Source organism: Ailuropoda melanoleuca, chromosome X (assembly GCF_002007445.2).
Source record: "Ailuropoda melanoleuca isolate Jingjing chromosome X, ASM200744v2, whole genome shotgun sequence".
Lineage (NCBI taxonomy): Eukaryota > Metazoa > Chordata > Mammalia > Carnivora > Ursidae > Ailuropoda > Ailuropoda melanoleuca.
In genome coordinates this window covers 5,066,256-5,086,684 of record NC_048238.1, presented here as the reverse complement: position 1 = coordinate 5,086,684, position 20,429 = coordinate 5,066,256, and positions in this window count along the sequence as shown.

Genomic DNA, 20,429 nt, shown 5'->3' with positions numbered 1-20,429 from the left:
AGCACCTTACATGATATTTACCGTCTTCACAGAATTTGAAGTTTGCCCTTATCACATATTGTTAACTCTAGGCATTATGTCACACGGCTGGTACTAGAGCTTATAGCTGAAATGTTATACTCACTGAAGCAAAACTCCCCATTTCCCCCTCCACCCAGCTCCTGGAAACCACCATTGTATTCTCTGCTCCTATGAGTCTGATTATTTAAGTAGAATCATGCAGTATTCTAATGCATTCTAATGCACTGTACACTCAGCACCACCCTGTCCTGGCTTATTTCCCTTGCAAAGACATTTCCCCAATGAACACAACACCAATAATTATCATGGAAACGCAGATTAAAACCACAGTGAGAAATCACCTCGCGCCCGTTAGGTTGGCAATTATTTAAAAAACAAAACAAAACACCACCACAAAGAAACAGAAGATAACAACTATTGGTGAGGATGAGATGTTGGAAACTCTGTAGACCGGTGGTGTAATGCTGGGAATGCAAAATGATGGGGTGCTTTGGAAAATGGCATGGGGGAGTCTCAAAAAATTGAAAATAGAACTACCATAGTATCCGGCAATCCCGTTTCTGGCTAAATATCGAAAAGAATTGAAATCACGATTCTTAAAGAGATATCTGCACCCCCATATTTATTGCAGAACTATTCACAGTAGCCAAGATATGGAAACAACCCAAGTGTCCGTCAACAGATAAATGGATATAGAGAATATATATATATATGTACAAGAGGGTATCATTCAGCCTCTAAAGGAAAGAGACAGATGGACCTGGAGGAGATTGCGCTATGTCAACTGGCGAACTTAAATCTTTGGTGACTAAAATTAGCAGTTGGCTAACAATTTATTCTGAAAACCACTTTTTACTTTCAAGTGACATCTTTCTTTTGATACAAACTCTGAAGGATTTCTGATACTATTTCCTTTTCGACCCATTGCTGGTGTATAGAGAATGACAAATTATGCCGGGGAAGAGTTTAGGGAAAAGAACTGCTCCAAACGGTTGGTCTGTGGACGCTAAGGATAATGCCTACTGATTTCTTTCATCAGAATAAATCATCTTACAACTTGACAACAGCACAACTGTGCAGAGTTGTTACCAAAATTATTGTATACGGTGCTCAGGAGAGAACACAGCTATAACGAAAATGTTCTGGCTGAAGGTTTTCCTCAACTAGTTACTGACTGTTAAGTTGCATGAGTCATTCGTTGTCCCTTTTTGCATAACTTTTTGGGTAGGGTTCTTGGCTTCCCTTACGTGTGAATGAAACATGGTTTGCATTTGTTTGCAGTAAGTAAGGTCCTTTTAAAGCCAGTTGAAAAGTTCTCACCAGGCTGTTTCCTTCAGTCACCAACCAGACCACATATGTCTGTATACGCGTGGCCCATGTGATGATTATGGAGCCTGACAAGTCCCACAATCTGCCATCTGCAAGCTGGAGATGCAGGACTGTTGATGGTTAGTTCCAGCCCAAGTCTGAAGAGCAGAGAACTGGGAAGCTGGTAGAGTTAAGTGCCAAACCAAGGACGAGAGAAGACTGACAGTCAACCCACACGGTCAGGGAGAAAGAGTGGACTCTCTTTTTCTCCAGCTATTTGTTCTGCTCCTGCCCTCAACAGAGGCCCCAGCCACCCTGGGGTGGGCTATCTGCTTTATTGACCCAACCAATGCCACTGCTAATCTCATCTAGAAACACCTTCACAGACACACCCAGAAATAATACATAACCAAATATCTGGGCACCCTGTGCCCCAATCAAGTTGCATGTAAAATGAACCACCACACGTCTTCAAGACTTACATCACATGCTCTCTGGTGGAAACCTATGCCTTCCCCCTCAACTTTCATTAGCATCTTTGCCTTCTTACAGATGCCAAAAGCCAGCTTCCTGCTCCCTCCTCACCCCCTGGTCATGCAACCCAAAAGACCTCCATACATTGCCAAGTATCTGCTGGGGGCACAGTCACCCTCTAGTCGAGCACCACTGACCGAGCTCAACCCCATTCCATGGGAACGTCCCTTTAGAGTCTTCCACCATTTCCTACCAGTGAGTTCCCTGAACTGAATTTAAGTGCTCTTCAAGCAATCTTGCATTATCAAAATGAACAACACACCCACAAGTGAGGATTATTCCATGAGCGAAAGACAGATATAAACTTCTTCCCGTTCCTCTCACACAATGTCCTGGTCTTTTTGGGGGGAAATCAGATATTATCGTCTAGGTGAGTGGCGTCCAAATTTGTATGCACGTTAGAGCCATCCCGTGATTTTTACACACACCAAAGGCCATGGGACACACCAGAGCATACAATCAAGATCTCCTGAGAGCAGCACACAGGCATCACTAAATTTTGACGTTCCCACGGTATTTCCAATGTGTAGACACATTTGGAAACCACCAGCCTAGATTTTTGTTCACTTAGAGCATGAATGTCATTAATTAGTCATCACATTTTTCTGTTGTCATCCTGAATCTACTACATAGAAGATTTCCACGTCATCGTAGGCATATAACATCACGCGTATTTTCCTCTATGTGTTTGGGCTACAAGTATCTAACTCATATGCTCATCACCAGCCTGAAAGGAGATGTCATACGGACCCCAAGATACAGTGAGTGGCGTCTAGAAGGCGATCACAAGACCCATTGCTACATAAGTATTTTTCCCATTTAATCTTTTTCGAACATTTCACGGACATGGAGCTCACTTCAATTATAAGCACAGTATCTATAATTGTCTAGTAAGCTGAACAAATAATTCAATTAGTGGCTCATCATCAGGAACAATTTTATATTCATTATCTTAATTGATATCTTCGTACACTGGCATATATTTTCAAGTTGTTTTTTTTTTTTTCTTTTTCAGGAAAGTTACCTCTATGGCATATACCATGAACCATAGCATGCCTGAGAATATTTCTTTTTTTTTTTCTTTTTAAGATTTTATTTATTTATTAGAGAGAGAGAACAAGAGCAGGGGGAGAAGGCAGAGGCAGAGGGAGAAGCAGACTCCCCACTGAGCAGGGAGCCCGACCAGGGGATCGATCCCAGGACCCTGGGATCATGACCTGAGCTGAAGGCAGACACTTCATCAACTGAGCCACGCAGGCGCCCCTGATAATATCTTTCTCTTGCCTTCCCAGGTGAGGGGAATCTTAGGTTGAATTTGTGGCTCACAGATACTAAGCCCTCGACATTCTGTAGATGTCACTTGACCTTTTTGCACCTGGTATTTCCGACAGCTTGGGACAAGGCCAGTGTTGCTAACGTCCTGTGTCACCTGCTTTGTTTGCCGGGATAGTTAAGGACGTTATTTCACTTTTCTTGGAATCATGATGGCATGGCATGTCTTGGCTCGGTTCCATTTTGATTAACTTTGCTTGAAACCCTAGTGAACCCATTCAAACCAGAATCATGTTGTTTCCTCACTATGGCGAGGGTTTCTTTTGTCACAAAGCTATTATTTCTGCCCCATGTGCTTTCAAATCACCTTCCAGAACACTAATTATAAGTTGATTCTTTACTTTGTCATTTGTAATTGTAATCTCTTTCTATTTAAATCTATTTTCCCTATTTTTCCGCAGTCTGGGAAAGTGTCCCACATTTGAACATGCCAGAAAATTGATTTTTGTGTGTGTGTTCCATTCTTTAATAATGTCAATGAAAATTTAAATTTGGTCATTGAGTTTTGAGTTTCTGGGGTTTTGTGTTTGTTTGGTCAGGTCTATGCTCATCTTGTCCTGTTCTCTTCTTACACTCCATGAATGCTTTTGCATCCTTGCAATCTGAAAGAATAAAGCCAGTCCCAATATTCTAATTATAAACTAATCCCAATTCCTTAGGAAGCTGGTTATGTATCACGAAGATGTAGAAACTTTTCTAAATGAATTTTCTGCTTGAAATGCTTACCCTTTTCAAAGTTAAGGGGCAGGTAAACCTAGAAATTTCTGTATCTTACATGAATTTCTCTGAAAAGCAGTTCCTTGCTGTGAACCATTTACACTTCTATAGATAACCCATACAGAATTAGAAAAACATTTTGAAGGACTATATTTGTCTCAGCCTTGAAATAGGTTTGATTCTTAGACCAGATTAGCCCATGCTGAGAGACAGAAGGCAGAGGGTTGAGTTCCGAGCAGGAACTTACCCAGGCAAAGAGCACGGAAAGCCCATTACCTCTCAGGACCTGTATCTTCCTTCTGAAAGTTAAGGATTCCATCAATAATTGGCATTGGATCAACATACCCAATGTAACCTTTCTTCCAAGCAGCTTACAAGGCTCAATGATTAAGCATAAGGCTTGCCTGAGGGGAAGGATGGTGACTCATGGAGACTCATGGGGGAAGAATAAGATTTTGCCCATCACTCCAAGAGATAGCAACGTGATTACTTCCAGAGTTTAAGGACCACGCAAGTCCTGTAGTGAAAGGGATGAACCATGGGGCACAGAGGCTAAAAAGGCAAGAAGTCACAGGAATAATACTATTTCAGGAAAACAGATAACAACTCCCATTCTGTGACTGCTCTAGACTTGAGACCCATTATTTTGCTTAACTGTCCTAATGCTTTCTCAAGGCGATGGGGAGGGAGGAGGCATTCAGAGCCCTGGTTGGGAAAGACAGATGTGACTATGACCATCCAAGGAACATGCTTGACAAGTTACTTAACCAGGAGGTCTCTCCATTCTTCTGTCCTCGGATGGGGTGACAAGAATGCCTATGGAGGGACGCTTGGGTCGGTGAAGCGTCTACCTTCAGCTCAGGTCATGATCCCAGGGTCCTGGGATCGAGTCCCGCATCGGGCTCCTCACTCAGCGGAGAGCCTGCTTCTCCCTCTGCCTGCTGCTCCCCCTACTTGTGCTGTCTCGCTAACAAATAAATAAATAAAATCTTAAAAAGAAGAAGAAGAATGCCTACAGAGCTTGGTTGTCATCCAGACGGAAAGAAGTAATGAAGGTTGGGCAGCTGACAGCGAGCTCAGCTGTCAGAAAGGACTCCGAGTATTGAACCATTTCGATGGCACAGATTCAGAAATTTCAGCGGAGGGGTAAATGACACACACAGCTTTATACACCAAGCACAGAGGAGAACCATAATGTGTTCTGGGCTCTTGAGCTAGGGGAAAGGAACAAAGAAAGAAATTTGTTTGGGGAGAAAATAAATAGCTGGATTTTGACAAAACCATCTGAGGCCTGGACTGTATTCCTTCTAGAAAATACAGCGTGTCCTCCATGGCCCCAGCCTTTCACGCTGGGCTCAAAAACTCCAAGAAGGGCTTGAGTTCTGCTTTCATCATTGACAACAAGGTAAGAGTGAATTATGCATCAACTAAACTGGATCCCCATTCCACAGCCCTCAACAGACCTGATCGGGTGGATTTAACTTGGAAACCATAAGGTTTCACGAGAGCAATGAGCCAAACCACCTGCTGCCCACCTACAACAGGAAGGAGAGTCTCTTCTTGCTTTCTTCCAGAGAATGAGCAGGCTGCTGCCTGTCACCCCCAAGGTGGCATGGGGGCTGCAAATGCTAAAAATGAGGCCATCATGACCTCACCTGGTCACTAGATGTAAGAGCAAGATGACCTCATCAGGACAGGCTGGAAAGCAGGCAGTGAAATGGGGCACTTCCTTTTCAAGTTCCCCTGTCATAGGGCATATGAAGTGCTCAGACCCACATTTTATTCCTCTTGCACTTTTCATGAGACTTTGAATCAAAACGAGCAGCTGGCGCAAACAGAGACACCGTGAACACAGACACAAAGACACAGCTCAGCTAACCAGGGAACCACCATCATCTGTGGTACGTATATACATTCAAGATTCATGTGTTCTGGGTGTGTTTGTTTTCCCCCCTTCCTGGAGGATTTTCCTTTTAAGGAAAGCTTTTGGGATGAAGGGGTGAGAGGCCACTAATTGCATACCTATGGGCAGTTTACAAATTTGAGGATTTGGTGCTTGCTGGAGTGGGAGAGTTTTGCAATGTCACAATAAAATGTATTTCCACTTGGTTTAAAACAGCTAGGTTTCCAAACTCCTTTGTGCACTCAAAATACAGAGCCAAGGGCCGCTGTCGTATGCTCTGACAACAGTTCTGATTCTAAAGTATCTGGGGGCTGGGGGCTTTGACTTCCATTGTGGCTGTCGGGGAAGGCTGGATCAAGATGGCCAAGTCCCCACGGGAGACCCATACAGAAAAAGGCACTTCTGATCCGATCAGACCTCTCAAGGGCCTGACATTCTGCTTAGCTCTCTATGTAGGTCCAGTGGTGGATCTTCACAGTTCACCCTGAAAGGCGGGCACTGACGCATCATTTCGACAGAGAAAGACACCGAGCCCCAAAGGCTGAGTTGATTCTCAAGGTTACAAGTGGGACAAGTAAAACCAGGTCTGTCTAATATGGAAATGGGACACTCTTGTATTTAGACACAGAGCTGGCCACAGCTGGTGGGAAAGGACAAGCGCGTGACAGCCTCCGGAGCATGGAGTCCAGCTCTGGTTTTTGCTCTGTTTAGGGTGTCCTGGAGGTGTGCTTTCTATAGGGTGACATATGCTACTGGGCTAGGGCGGCAGGAGTCAAATTCTTAGCTCCTCTCAAGACCAGGAAGTGCTGAAATACGCATCTCTTGCTGCTCCTGGAAATGAGCATCGCCATGGACTGCCCAGCAAGATGGAGACATTGTAGGCAGTGTCCTTCTTTACATGCATATGAATAAGCAACAGAATCGTTAATGGTTTTGCTCCCTTATAATGAATTCCAGTGACTGTGTTTGGTTCTCCAAAGGAAGTGACAGAGGGCAGTAAGATTTATTGGAAGGACTAGGGAGATAAGTGGATTAGGACTGTACATGTCACTCTTCCAAGGTATACCACTCTCGATTAAGCCGAAATTCATTGGCATTTCTTCACTTCCGAGTTCAAATGAGTCTGGATTGACAGGCGATTCTGAGGGATGGCGAGGGAACGGACATCCTAACCGCTGGGCTGACGGCTTTCAATATGAACTCCCACACCTGTGCATTTGGTTACACGCGTGTCTTCTGCACATTGCGCACCTTCACTGGCTCTGAACCATTCAAGCGTTCTCCCCCATAAGTCATTTTGACTGAGTGATATTTTGTGCAGGGGAGATAGTTGCTATCGTTCCGTCCAAGTGATAAAAAGAGCCAAAGGAAAGTTGCATCTCTGAAAGGCAGAGGTCATGCACAGTAATATTACCTTGCTCCTTTTCCCTCGAGTATCATGATTACATGTTGGTGTATTATTCAGCTAGAGTAACACCTGGAAGAAACCCTCAACATGCAAGGTAGGCACGGGATTCTCTAAGAAATGCCCGTGTGCGGATGCAAGGTGTGTGTGTGGCTTTTAAAGATACTCATTCCTGCTTCCTCGTGATTGCACTCACTCAATTACTGTATTCCTGTGTTTGCAGAGGATGTACTGGCGAATAATGAAAGAAACTGCTTCCGAGCCTCCTGATTGGAGAACTGAGCCTATTTCATCCTTTTTGAGTCTTTCTCAATAGCCTTTCTGTGGTCAAGGAATATTTTTATTAACTGAACGTGTGATGCATTTTCTTTGAAAAAATTTAAAAAATATATTTAAAAATATCTTCTCTCAGTAATAGAATACGTAGTTAAATTTTTAGCATGAAGTTGTGATATTCAGTTCACGAGCAACTGTACAGGGGCTCCTGGGTGGCTCAGTCGTTAAGCGTCTGCCTCCGGCTCAGGGCGTGATCCCGGCGTTCTGGGATTGAGCTCTGCATCGGGCTCGTCCACTGGGAGCCTGCTTCTTCCTCTCCCACTCCCCCTGCTTGTGTTCCCTCTCTCGCTGGCTGTCTCTCTCTCTGTCAAGTAAATGAATAAAATCTTAAAAAAAAAAAAAAGAGCAACTGAATAAGGCAAAAGAAGAGAAAAGGATGCATCTGGGTAAAAGCCACTATAGAAAATGTGCAATGAGCGGAACAGAGTCCCCTTAGCCATGTGCAGGCGCTGGGCAGACGCATACCTCGCAGGCTGTGGCTAGAATACAGAAACATCCCTGCCACTGGAAGAGGAGGTCGCGGACAGAAACTGCTCCCAGACATAGCGGAATGAGTTACGAAACAAAACATCTGTATCAGCAAAGACTGTCTGAATCCAGTATAAAAAGGAGGGCTTTGCTGTGGTCTTTCCTGTGTCTCACTTGACTGCATTATCACGGCCAGCTGTGAGCCAGCTCCCACTCGTCTGCAAACAGCAGAGAGCTGTAAAAAAAAAAAAAAAAAAGGACCCAAAAAGATTTCTCTCCCAGTAAGGCAAAGATTTTATCATTGTAGGAAATCCCACGTTCGTTCTGGTTGTGTGTTGATAATTGCTTTTGAAGCGGAAAACAGTGTTGAATATTTGATGTCGGTTAAATTTTTCCTACAACCCCTTTTGTTTAATTATTCAAAGTCTTCCTAGGTAAAGGTAACATAAATAGGCCCAGGGACAAATGTTAGTGAAATATTAACGGAGAGGGTGGGTGAAGTCCCAAAAGGACTGAAAGTAGAAATACTCAGTATCCGTGCTGAGTATACTCAAGGGACCTTCCATAATTTTGCAGGAATTCAACCCCTAATGTCTCCCCACTCTGGACCGCGAGTCCAGCAGCCCCGGTCATTCGTTGCTTAGGAGTTGCTGTTTGGTTTCTGTTCCCCAGGAAAACTTACTTACTCATTTGGGAGTTTGCCGATCCCTCTTCAGTGTTTACTTTCGCTGTTTTATCTCTCAGTCCTACATGTCAGAAGCAAAGAACAGACCTCAAAGTGTCAGCTTAAAATTTCATCTAAAATCAGAGGTGCAGGGCATCTGGGTTGCTCCACTGGTTAAGCTTCTGCCTGTGGCTCAGATCATGATCCTGGGGTTCTGGGATCGAGTCCCGCATCAGGCTCCCTGCTCGGTGGGGAGTCCGCTTCTCCCTCTCCCCCTGCGCCCCCTGCTTTTGACCTCTCTTTGACAAATAAATAAAACCTTTTAAAAAAAATAATAAAACAAAACCAGAGCTGCTATACACTGAATTGTGCACTCCCAAATGGCATATTCACATCCTGACCACCAACATGCTCTTACATGGAGATGGGCCCATGGCACCTGACTAGGTTTAGATGAGGTCATAAGGATGGGGCCGTCCTGATGGGACGAGTGCCCTTCTAAGAAGAGGAAGAGACACCAGGGCTGCCTCCCTCCACCACAGGAAGACACATCGGGAAGGCTGCAGTCTATAAGCCAGAAAGAGCTCTCACGCCAGAACCCACCTGCCATATGCCGAATGTCTGCAACCCCCAGAAGTCCTATATTAAATCCTCACTCCCGGCACACCTGGCTGCCCTGGTGGGTACAGCCTGCAACGCTTGACCTCAGGGTCATGAGTTTGAGCCCCACATTGGGTGTGGAAGGTACTTAAAAACAAACAAATAAATAATAAAAACTTCAATGTGCTATTATGTGGCGGTAGGGTTTTGGGAGGTGATGTGGTCATGGGGCTTCACCCCTAGAAAACAGAACACCAGGGAGCTCCCCCTTCCCTCCTGCTGCTTGAGGACACAGCGAGAAAACTGGAAATCGATGAACCAGGACCTCCTCCCCAGACAGACAGTGGATTTGCTCAGTGCTTTGATCTCGGACTTCCCGGCTTCTAGAGCCATCACGAATCTATTCCTGTCAGGTCCTGAGTCGTCCAGGCTACGGTGTTTTGTTGAAGGAAAGTGAATGACCCCATGACGCTGACATCCTGGTCTCTAACTTCCAGCCTCCAGAACCGTGAGAAAAGACATTTCTCTTGTTTAAGTCTGTGGAGTTTGGTTAAGGCACCCTGAGCCCGCCGTGGCAGGAAGCCACAGGAGACAAGATCCCTGTACCTAACATGCCACCGAAATGCACCAGGGTGGTCTAGTTGACGTTGGCCCTGAGGGTCTGTCATCAAAACGTAGATATGGCATGTTGAGCACATAACAACAGGTAAATCTAATGGGAATATTCTGGATCTTGCCTATTTTGTTGAAGATACGACTACAATCACGTTTCTCATCTGGAATCATCCCTTGACCTCTTAACCTTCATGTTGCCAGAGTCTGATCTCTTCAAATTGAGGACAAAAAAAAAGAACAATAAATAAATAAGGAGACCATTTCCTAATACAAGTTACCACCTTCGAAGCTTCCAGCACGAGACGGGCTATAGATAGATCAATGATTTAGACAAAAAATAGATGGATAGGTAGCCAAAAATATAGTATTAGTTCATTATTAGCAAGTGATTCAATCCTAGTAGAAAAATGAAAAGCTTTTGAAGGGCAAAGCTAAATGTCTCCATTAATTACATACCAAATAAAGGAACTCTCTGAAAAAAATAAAGCCGCTGCAAATCCAGGAGTATAAAAAACAGCTACGTTTACATTGCCGGCGAGACTCCTCTTTTCTATATGAGGCAATATCACCTATTTAAATCTTCAGCTATTTTTGGGTTTGTCTCCTCTGGGTAGGCACTATATTTGAGGCAGACGTGTGATGAAGGACAGGACGCCTACTCCTGTGGATTAATTTAGGGGATTCACTTGAAAAACAGCCTCACCTTCCTCTACGTTAAGAAATATTTACTCTCACTCTGCAAGATGTCGAAGGAGAAAAGACATGATGGGGCTCTTGGTTTCAGGAGAAACGTCTCTTTATAGTGTTATAAATGGTGCCTGGGAAATTAAACGTCTACGAGCAAAAGTTTCACTCTACTCCGGGAAAGCAGACATCGTGAATACCATGCTTTTCTTTCCCAATTTTAGGGCTTGTGCAAAAACTTAGACAAATTTAAAAATAGCTCAATATGACTCAGGTAACAGGTGAAAAATAGGAAAACAGGGTAAATCACTCCCCTGATTAAGAAAAATCTATTAAAGTTACTGTATAGAATTGAAAAAACCCTTGTTTTTGCAGAAGCAAACTCTATCTTTCTGCAGTCTATTTATATCACGTAGTGGGCTTAAATGGAACTTTTGGATAAGCATCAGTTTTAAATAGACATTTTTTGAAATTTCACCAGATAGATGAAAATGAGTTCACAAATGTAACAGTTTCATTAAACTGCAACAAATATTCAATTAACGGATTGTGCATTTAAAAAAAGTCAACTCACACACAAATGCACAACATCAACATACTTTTAATTCAGGTCTCCATACCTGGGGATGCCGACATTAAACACATTCAGTCGCCTACTTCAGCGTGGGGCAGCAAAGGATGGAGGGATGGTGGGAGTGAATGCTGTGGGTTTTCCAATGGAAATCTCTGTGTGAAGAAGGGAGTTGCTGTTTATATCGGAATTGTTAGAGAATAAGATCATATGCAAGTTTAACTCTGCCGTCAAGTAGCTTATAGAAATCAGGACACGCAAACAACTCTACCAGGCAGAGTAAAAGGCACAACGGAAGGAGGGTAGGAAGGAAGGAAGGAAGGAAGGAAGGAGAGAGGGAGGGAGCGAGGGAGAGAGGGAGGGAGGGAGGAAGGAAGGAAGGAAGGAAGGAGAGAGGGAGGGAGGGAGGGAGGGAGGAAGGAAGGAAGGAAGGAAGGAAGGAAGGAAGGAAAGGAGGAAGGAAGGAAAAGAGCGAGCCAGGGTAGTGCTCAATCAGGACAGATTCATTCCAACAAGGCAGGGGCATGAAGTTGGGAGCAAAGCAGCCCACAGTATGGGGGGAACAGCCTTGCAGACAAGCCTTGAAAGAAAAGATTTGCCAATGGTAAGAGAATGGTCTGAAATAATGCTAACAATTAAGCTAATTTTTATGCCATATGCATTTATTCTAATTTATGATTCAAGCTAGCCTTCTTTAGATGAATTATTTCACTGATATTTGTGAAAGTTTAGCTTGATGGCAGCATTATCATGGGACAGGGAGGGACCTGGGGGAGACAGATTCTGTGGGGAGAACGTGCACCGGAGACAGGAAGCTCAGACGAGGGGTCTTGGATCCAGAACAGAGGACAACACTTGGTGCAGCATCCTAAGCCCAGAGCAAGGAGCCAGGAGGAGGGCTGGGCAAGGAGCACATGCGCGGAGAGATGGAGACAGGGCAAAGGCAAGCCAGCTACTTCCTTATTTTGCTTGGCTTGGCCCTGTCCTCCTTTCTCCAAAATGGTCTGTTCTCGAACCCAGTCACTGCCCTCCTTCTCACCGCTGGGCATCCAGTGGGATCAGCATGACAGGAAGACCAGAGAGCTCAGAAGGGCCTGAGGCTCTGGGATGCGCCAGGAACGAGCCACCGGCGTGGAGCAGCAGCCCCCGGGCGGTTCTGTGCACCACACGGAAGGTGCTAGAAGGGGACCTGAGGATGTGTGTGCTGCCAAATGTGGTTCCGTACAAGCCGAACGCCGACTCAATACATCCTTTTGAAAATCAGTTTCAAAACTGCAGGCACAAAATGCATTTTCCCATGTAGGATATACTAAATAATACATAGCAAAGAGAGCTGCGAGCAAGGTCCACGACGCGATCGTTCCCAAAGCCTTTCTTTAACCAAACAGTTTCAACTCCGTGTTATTAAAAGAATAAAAAGAGAAACAAAAAAACTTTTTCTCTCCATTGCTTAAAATTCCCTGATATGCTTGGGCACTGTACGGATGGGAAAGAAAATGCTTTCAGGATGAAAATTAAAAATGAATGACTTTTAGATATGAAGCATAAAAGCCAAAAGAAAACAAAAATTGATTTTGCATTTTCTCCCTCCCTCAAATAGATTTATATAGTCCAATGCTTTTTCTCTGAGAGTAGACAGGATTTTCAAATAAATCTAACCATCTACTTTTTGAAATAAACTTTGGCATGTGATTTTCATGGCACGAGGACAGCGGATGGGAAAGAAGTAACAGAAAACAAAATGCATGTTCACAATTGGGATGTGCCCAGGCAGCAGAAGAGGGTGGAAAACCACACTGGTTAATTATTTAAGATTGGAAAAGACATATTCATTTCCTGTAGGGAGATGGCATCGCACACTAGCTACAAAGCCCAGAGAAGAAATAGGTGTCAGGAAAACTTATTCACTAGTTGCTACATTTTGCAAACTAAAGAGAAACAATGCATTTGAATCACTGGAACAGTGAGCTTGCGGAAAGAAAGCACAGTATTTGTAGCTTGCACACATTCCAACAGTTATGCAACCGCCGAGAAGTAAAATCTTTAATTTGGAACTGGTTTGACAATGACTAGGACTAGCTCGCTGGTGAGCGTTGATGAAAGTGTTCTATGTTAAGTGTTAATATAGAATTTAAAAATCGGGACTCCCTGTTTACCTGGAAGAATGATTATTGATGCGGACCTGTGACAGGCGCCGTATGTCACACAAAATAGAATCCATCGTCCCGCTCCACAACCCTGCACAGTCGGAGGTAAATAGCAGCCTTGCCTTGTCACATGTCCCCTACCAGTAAGGACTGGCAGATAGACAGCAAAAGCATCTATCTGGGGCACATTGAGGCACCTGGGGGATTCAATCCCTTAAGCGACTGACTCTTGATTTTGGCTCAAGTCATGATCTCAGGGTCCTGAGATTGAGCCCTGAGTTGGGATCACGTGGGGTGTGGAGCCTACTTAAGATTCTCTCTCCCTCTGCCCCGCACCCCCCAATAAACAAATAAGATAAAATGCTGGAGGAAAGTGTATTCCCTGATATTTTTTTAGAAGTTTCTCTCTTACTGGAATTAAAATAAAAGAATTAAGAAAAAAAGTTTCTCTCGTGCATCACTGCCTACAGCAATCTTAAAAGGCTCAGATGGCCCTAGGCTCAGATGGCCCAAAAGTCCAGAGAGACACTGAAGTCTTCCCTAATGCCTGCTTCTCCAGTTCTGGGCATGCCCTTGGTCCCTTCACCCATCACTACTCACTTTTACCTCTCAAGAATCTACCAGAGAGCTCTACTGCGAAGCCATCCGATAACCTGATTTTGTGCGAAGTCCGAAGTCACGGGTTTTCAAACTTGACTGCACACTAGAATAACCACACTCGAATAACTTTCAAAAATTCCAGTGTCTCCCAAGACCAACTAAATCAGAATCTGGCAATAGTGTATTTTGAGTTCCCCTGTTGATTTTACGGTGCAACCAACAACTCTCTTCTAGGAAGTGGCCACGGGCTCATTCTATCAGCCGTTAGGAGAAATGCCTGAACACAGCCATTCTGTACAAGAACCCTCCCTTGGGATGGCCTACCAGGTACTAGGTGAGTCAAGAAAAGCAGGGTTCTGCAATCCTGCGGATTTGTGAGTGGACACCTGTTACGTCATGCTGTCAGAGACGGAACTGAAGATGCGAAATATTGTAGGAGTCTTGGTTTTTGAAACATGCAAACAAAATAAATACAGAAAAATAAACTCCTTTAAATTTGTTGAATCCAGGACTCCCAAAGTTTTTTTCCCAGAACCTCAAAATTAGGACATGTGCAAATGAGACCCAGTGATTCCTCCATGGGAAAAAAGGCTGTTGTGACACCACACAATTTCTTGTGGTGGTAGAACTTGGGCCCCAAAGAGAGGAGGGAATCCATGAAAGAATCCACAGCCTCTTCTCTGGCATTACTCACTTTTTTCATAGAAAGCCTTGGCTCCCTCAATCTGAAAGTCCTCTAAGGACACGGGACCGCCTTTTCTTCACCCAGGAAAAGCCATTCATATATTCATTAGGTGAGATTCCTTTTACCTTCAGTCCATGAGATAATTTCGATACCAAAATTCGAAGCTGGAAGGACCCTGAGACATTATCTATAACAAAATGAAAAAATTCCAGCTATGGTACCATGTTCCGTCACCTAACGCCAACAATCCTCAGGGCTATCATCTGGAAAATGGGGACGATGGGATTACCGCTCCAGCCATGTGGCTGACAATGAGATACACTTGTCATTTTCAAAGAACACTGTAATATGGCCGAGCAGAGAACACACGCCACGAGCAAACGCCAGGGCACGGTGTGGCGTCCTCTTTAGCAGGTAAGAAAATGTAAGCGGCAAACAGAAGGAGAAAGACGTCAAGAGGTTTGGAGACGTCCAAACACGGGTATGCGCACGGACGAGACCCAGTGGTGCAGAATCAGGAAACAAGGTCAATTGAATGTTGATCCTTCTTTTTTAAGGCCTTTTTTTTTTTTTAAAGCCTTATTCGGGGCGCCTGGGTGGCACAGCGGTTAAGCGTCTGCCTTCGGCTCAGGTCGTGATCCCGGCGTTATGGGATCGAGCCCCACGTCAGGCTCCTCCGCTATGAGCCTGCTTCTTCCTCTCCCAGTCCCCCTGCTTGTGTTCCCTCTCTCGCTGGCTGTCTCTCTGTCGAATAAATAAATAAAATCTTTAAAAAAAAATAAAGCCTTATTCTTTGAGAGCAGTGTGAAGTTTGCAACAAAATTGAGAGGGAGGGACAGGGATTTCCCATAGACCCCCTCCGTGCAAATTCCATCCCCACCGCAGTGGTGCATTTCTTATCACTGGTGAATCTTCACCTACATATGATCACCCCAAATCCACAGGTGAGTTTAGCGTTCACTCTTGGAATTGTACATTCGGGGCACCCGGACAAATTTATAATGACATATGAAGGTCACTATAATATCATAAAGAGTATTTTTGATGCCCCACCCCAAATTCTCTATGCTCTATTTCTGCCCCCTCTTCACCCCTGACACCTGCTAAAATTTTTACTGCCTGCACATTGTTTTGCATTTTCCAAAATGTCACACAGCTGGAATCATACAGTAAATAGTGTTCTGAGAGTACCTGCTTGTGCTTTCTAATTCACATTTAAGGTTCCACTGTGAATACTGCTTCTTAAGAGTTAATTTATATCTATTCAGTGAACAGACACATGAAAGAAAGCATACAGTAAGTGGCTGAAATGACATTGCAATTCTAGTCCTCTGACAGTAGGTGAAATCCCTTGCAATCTCCCCATTCTCTCTCTCTACTCCTTATTTAGAATAGGCTCCTGTTTTAAAACTACTTAGGGACGCCTGGGTGGCTCAGTCGGTTAAGCATCTGCCTTCGGCTCAGGTCACAGTCTCGGGGTCCTGGGATCGAGCCCCACCTTGAGCTTTCTGCTGAGCGGGGAGTCTGCTTCTCCGTCTTGCTCTGCGCCTTCCCCACCCCACTCTCTCTGTCTCAAAAAAGTAAATAAGATATTAAAAAAAAAAAAAGTAATGCATGATTCAGAGGAGGGTGTGATGAGAATGATTTAGGGTGGCATGAACAGGTGGAGGTTTTAAGCCTTGAATATTATCTATTATCTTAGTTGGCAATTTTTAAGGAGGAGAATGAGTCGTGCACAGCACGAGTGCGTTATTAATGTGAATATTTTTGCTTTAAATATGACCTTGGAAAACGTGCACCATACTACATGCCCTCAGAAGGTTACATCGGCGTCTCCTAGTGTTGCTGTTTCATCCGGGAGAGTTGCTTGCACATCAGAGAGGAAGGTGTAGGCAGAGGCAATCACATGTAATGCAGTTTCCAGACGAGATATAAAGAATTCTACAAACACCTACTTCCACAAACACCAGATTAAGCAGCACTCTCTAATTAAGACATTTCCCTCTGAAAATAACATCTCATTATTGCTGATCTAATTGAGAATCCATGAGATTTACACATCGCCTAGCAAAATGTTATCTTTGCAAAAGCAAAGCTCTCTCCTATATTGTACACATTTTTACAGTAGTATACCTGAATAGACCTGCAAATTGTAATATTATTTATTACCACGTTTTCCACTAATGTGAACTAGTGAGGTTTACAGATTTTCTATTTTGGTGTAGAATTTATACTTGTAACATTTTCAAAATAGCATCCACATTTTATTCCCTGGATCTGGCTCTTGCATTAATTGGGAAGCAATCATTTGTACATATGATTGTAAAAGGTAAAAATACAAACTATACATACTTTGTAAGGGTAGAAAGGTTTCCTTTTTTTTTTCATTAAAATGGAAAAGGTCTAATTTTAAGGGCTCATGAATCTATATACAATCAGAACCATCACCTGGCCTGTCCGTTGCTATGACTACAAACTCGTGTGATCTGTAGATCTGACATAATTCAGGTATCCGCAGAGCAATATCATTGCAAAGACATCAGGGAAAATTTAAGCAGCACAGGAACCCATGAAAAATAATTTACAAAGAAGATTTTAAAAGAAAAAGGACACTCTAGGAAACAAAATTTCTTACATTATTTTGTAATATATTTTCTACCTTTATTATTAAATATTCACACACCGTTTTAATATATGTTCTTTGTCTCCTAGGGATCTATTTCTTCCATTAATACTTAAAATGCACACACTAACTGGACAGGAAAAAGGTAAAGGTTTCCTTAGCTATGGAATATCGCATGAACATAGCAAGACATTCGTAGAGATTAAAATTGTTGTTTTTGCTTTCAAATCATAAATTGCAAGAGCCATGCTTCTGTAGAGATTTACGTGCCACCAAACCTCTATTAAATTTTATTGAGTGACCTTTGATAAAATAATAGAGCTATGTTACCTTTGTAAACTAACTTTCTGAGCGAACTGCTGGGTTTGTAATCCAAAAGTACAGGTGAAATTTCTAATAGAAATTGATAATAAAACAATGATTAGGTATTGCTATGGTAAATAAGGCAAGTCCCTTAGCATTCATGCTGGGCTGGGTAGCTCAGCGATAGGTACCACACTGACAGGCAGAAAAGCGAAATTCAGGTATGAACTGCATACCTAATTAACACCCCTGGCCATCATTTTTAGCTGAGTCCATTAGAACCGAAGCATGCTTTCACCTCTGTGGATCCTAGGAAACCACGCTTCTTAACCGGCACAGTAAAGGGATGGGTGCATAGTGATTTGTGGAGGGATGGCATACTGCACAAGTCTGTGAACACGATCAAAAGAATGTAGAATTACCAGGGCGCCTGGGTGGTTTAGAAGAGCATGAGACCCTTGATCTCAGAGTTGGGAACTGGAGACCCACGTTGGGTGTAGAGATTACTTAAATAAATAAACTCAAAGAAACCCAAAAGAACATAGAATGATGACATTTAGAGAAGAAAGCAAAGAGATCAGGAGAGAAGAAGAAATCTTTGATGGTGAAGATGGAGAATCCTGAAGAAAGAGAAGAGCACGCGAAATCAAACAAGAAATACTGAGCACTTGTCCAGCTAGAAGCCCGACAGGAGTAATCAAGCCACAGCCAACTTGAAAGAAAGCTGTTGTGGAAACAAGAGGTAATTACCTATGAGCTCTCCCTCTTCACGCTGACTCCATCAGTCAGGGTTTTCCAAAGAAACAAAACCAATAGGATAGAGAGATGACAAATAGATGATAGATCAATTGATCGATTGGCTGATAGGTGATAGATCGATAGATGACAGGTAGGTAGATGGAGAGATAGATACCTGTATAGGTTCTTGGGGTCTATCTCTCGACCGACCAGTGTATCTGTATATTGAGATTTGCCATTGGGAAACAGGCCTGTATGATCTAGGAAGCCGAAATCAGGAGGGTAGACCAGGAGGCTGGAAACACAGGCTTTCTAGGTGACGGTCTTGAAGCTGAATCTGTTATTGCAGGGAATCTCATTTTTTGGCACTTAAGGTTTGCAAGGGACTGCATGAGGTCCACCCATATCATAAAGGCTAATCTCCTTACAGACAGCAGATAGTGGATACTACTCATGTCACAAAACCACCATCACAACATCTACACTTGAGTCTGACCAATCTTCGGGGCACCAGAACGCCAACACATAAAAGTTAATCTTCACAATGACCAACTCCTCCCTCCATCAGTTATACACCTGCCTCTGGCATCAAAGAGAACAGAGTCCTCTGTGTCGAGCCTCTTCGGTTAGCACGCACTGGATAAGTCTGCGTTCCTTCCAGTTTGTTTGTACAGCGGCTAATCGCGGGACCACAGCTGACGATAATAAGGCTGGCTGTATTTACAATGAAACAGGTCAACGAGAGGGACTGCAGAGACATAGGACCACACTGAGACCCGACTGCTACGTTCATAGACTTTATGGTTACAGAGGTTTGGTCTATACCATCAAACATCTCTGCACGCTTTGACCCACTTCTTCATATCGTTGAGTTGCAGACAGGGGTGAGGGAATAGCATGCTAGCTTCTGTAATCAGGCTGCAGGGGTCTGATGGTCTGAGAACACCCTTGCCACTTACCAGCCTGCAGAAAACTGGTTACTCTCTCCAAACCTCACTTTACTCACCTTGTTGCACCTGCGGTACAGCTAATAATACCAAGGTGGAGTTTTGTGAGGATGACATTGCATCATATGTGTGAATTAGCTAGGACAGGGTGTATCCAGTGAATACCAGCTACGATTATTAGCCCTTCCTCAGTCATCCCTGACCCAGACCATGTCAAGGGCAGGTGTCTACAGATGTACGAGGTGGGGTGTCTACTGAAGATGAGGTGGCCATGTGTGACTCTTGTGAAAACTCACCCTACGCCAACAATAACTTGGCTGGTAGCAAGAGGTAAGGCTGTTGTAAAAGTCTCTTTTATTTAAAAAAAAAAGGGGGGGTGCCTGGGTGGCACAGCGGTTAAGCGTCTGCCTTCGGCTCAGGGCGTGATCCCGGCGTTATGGGATCGAGCCCCACATCAGGCTCCTCTGCTGGGAGCCTGCTTCTTCCTCTCCCACTCCCCCTGCTTGTGTTCCCTCTTTCGCTGGCTGTCTCTACCTCTGTCGAATAAATAAATAAAATCTTAAAAAAAAAAAATCACTCCCGTGATCACATAAGTACTCTAGCTATGTCTTTCTGCTTCACAGCCAAACCCTAACAGAGTTGTCAATGACTTGCTCTTTTTTCTCAGTCCTCAACCCACAGCAGCCCAGCATCTGCCCCATGTACACATGAATCTCGGATCTTGGACACTTCTCAGTAATTTCTCCTGTCTCCTAACAAGCTCGTGGACATTTCTTGAATCTTCTTTGGCGGTAACAGCCCCTTTGCAGAATCGCAGACGAGTGCAATGTAGGGCTAACGATGACGCGGGTCATTCATATTCCGAAACAGCTAAATAAACGTAGGCACCACCTTATTAATATTCTATATGACCTTAAAAAACTGGTTTTGCACAGACTCTGGGAGATCAGACTGATGATTCCACATGCTCCACACTGTCACCCTGCAGGCACTTTGTTTCCTGGACTGTCATCTGTATTCGTCTCCAAGTGCCTCACCACCTCCCCCAGCCCCCAGCACGTACGCTTCTCATCTCTGAGGCAGAAGAAAGGGATACAGTAAGTTGCTGACTCCCTTCCTGACTCCATGGGTGCCCTTATTTTGTCCTGATTTGATTTGAACAGGACAAGATTAGGTAAATGTAAATTTTCCACAATGTCAGCAACGTGGTCGTTTCTGGGGGTGGAAG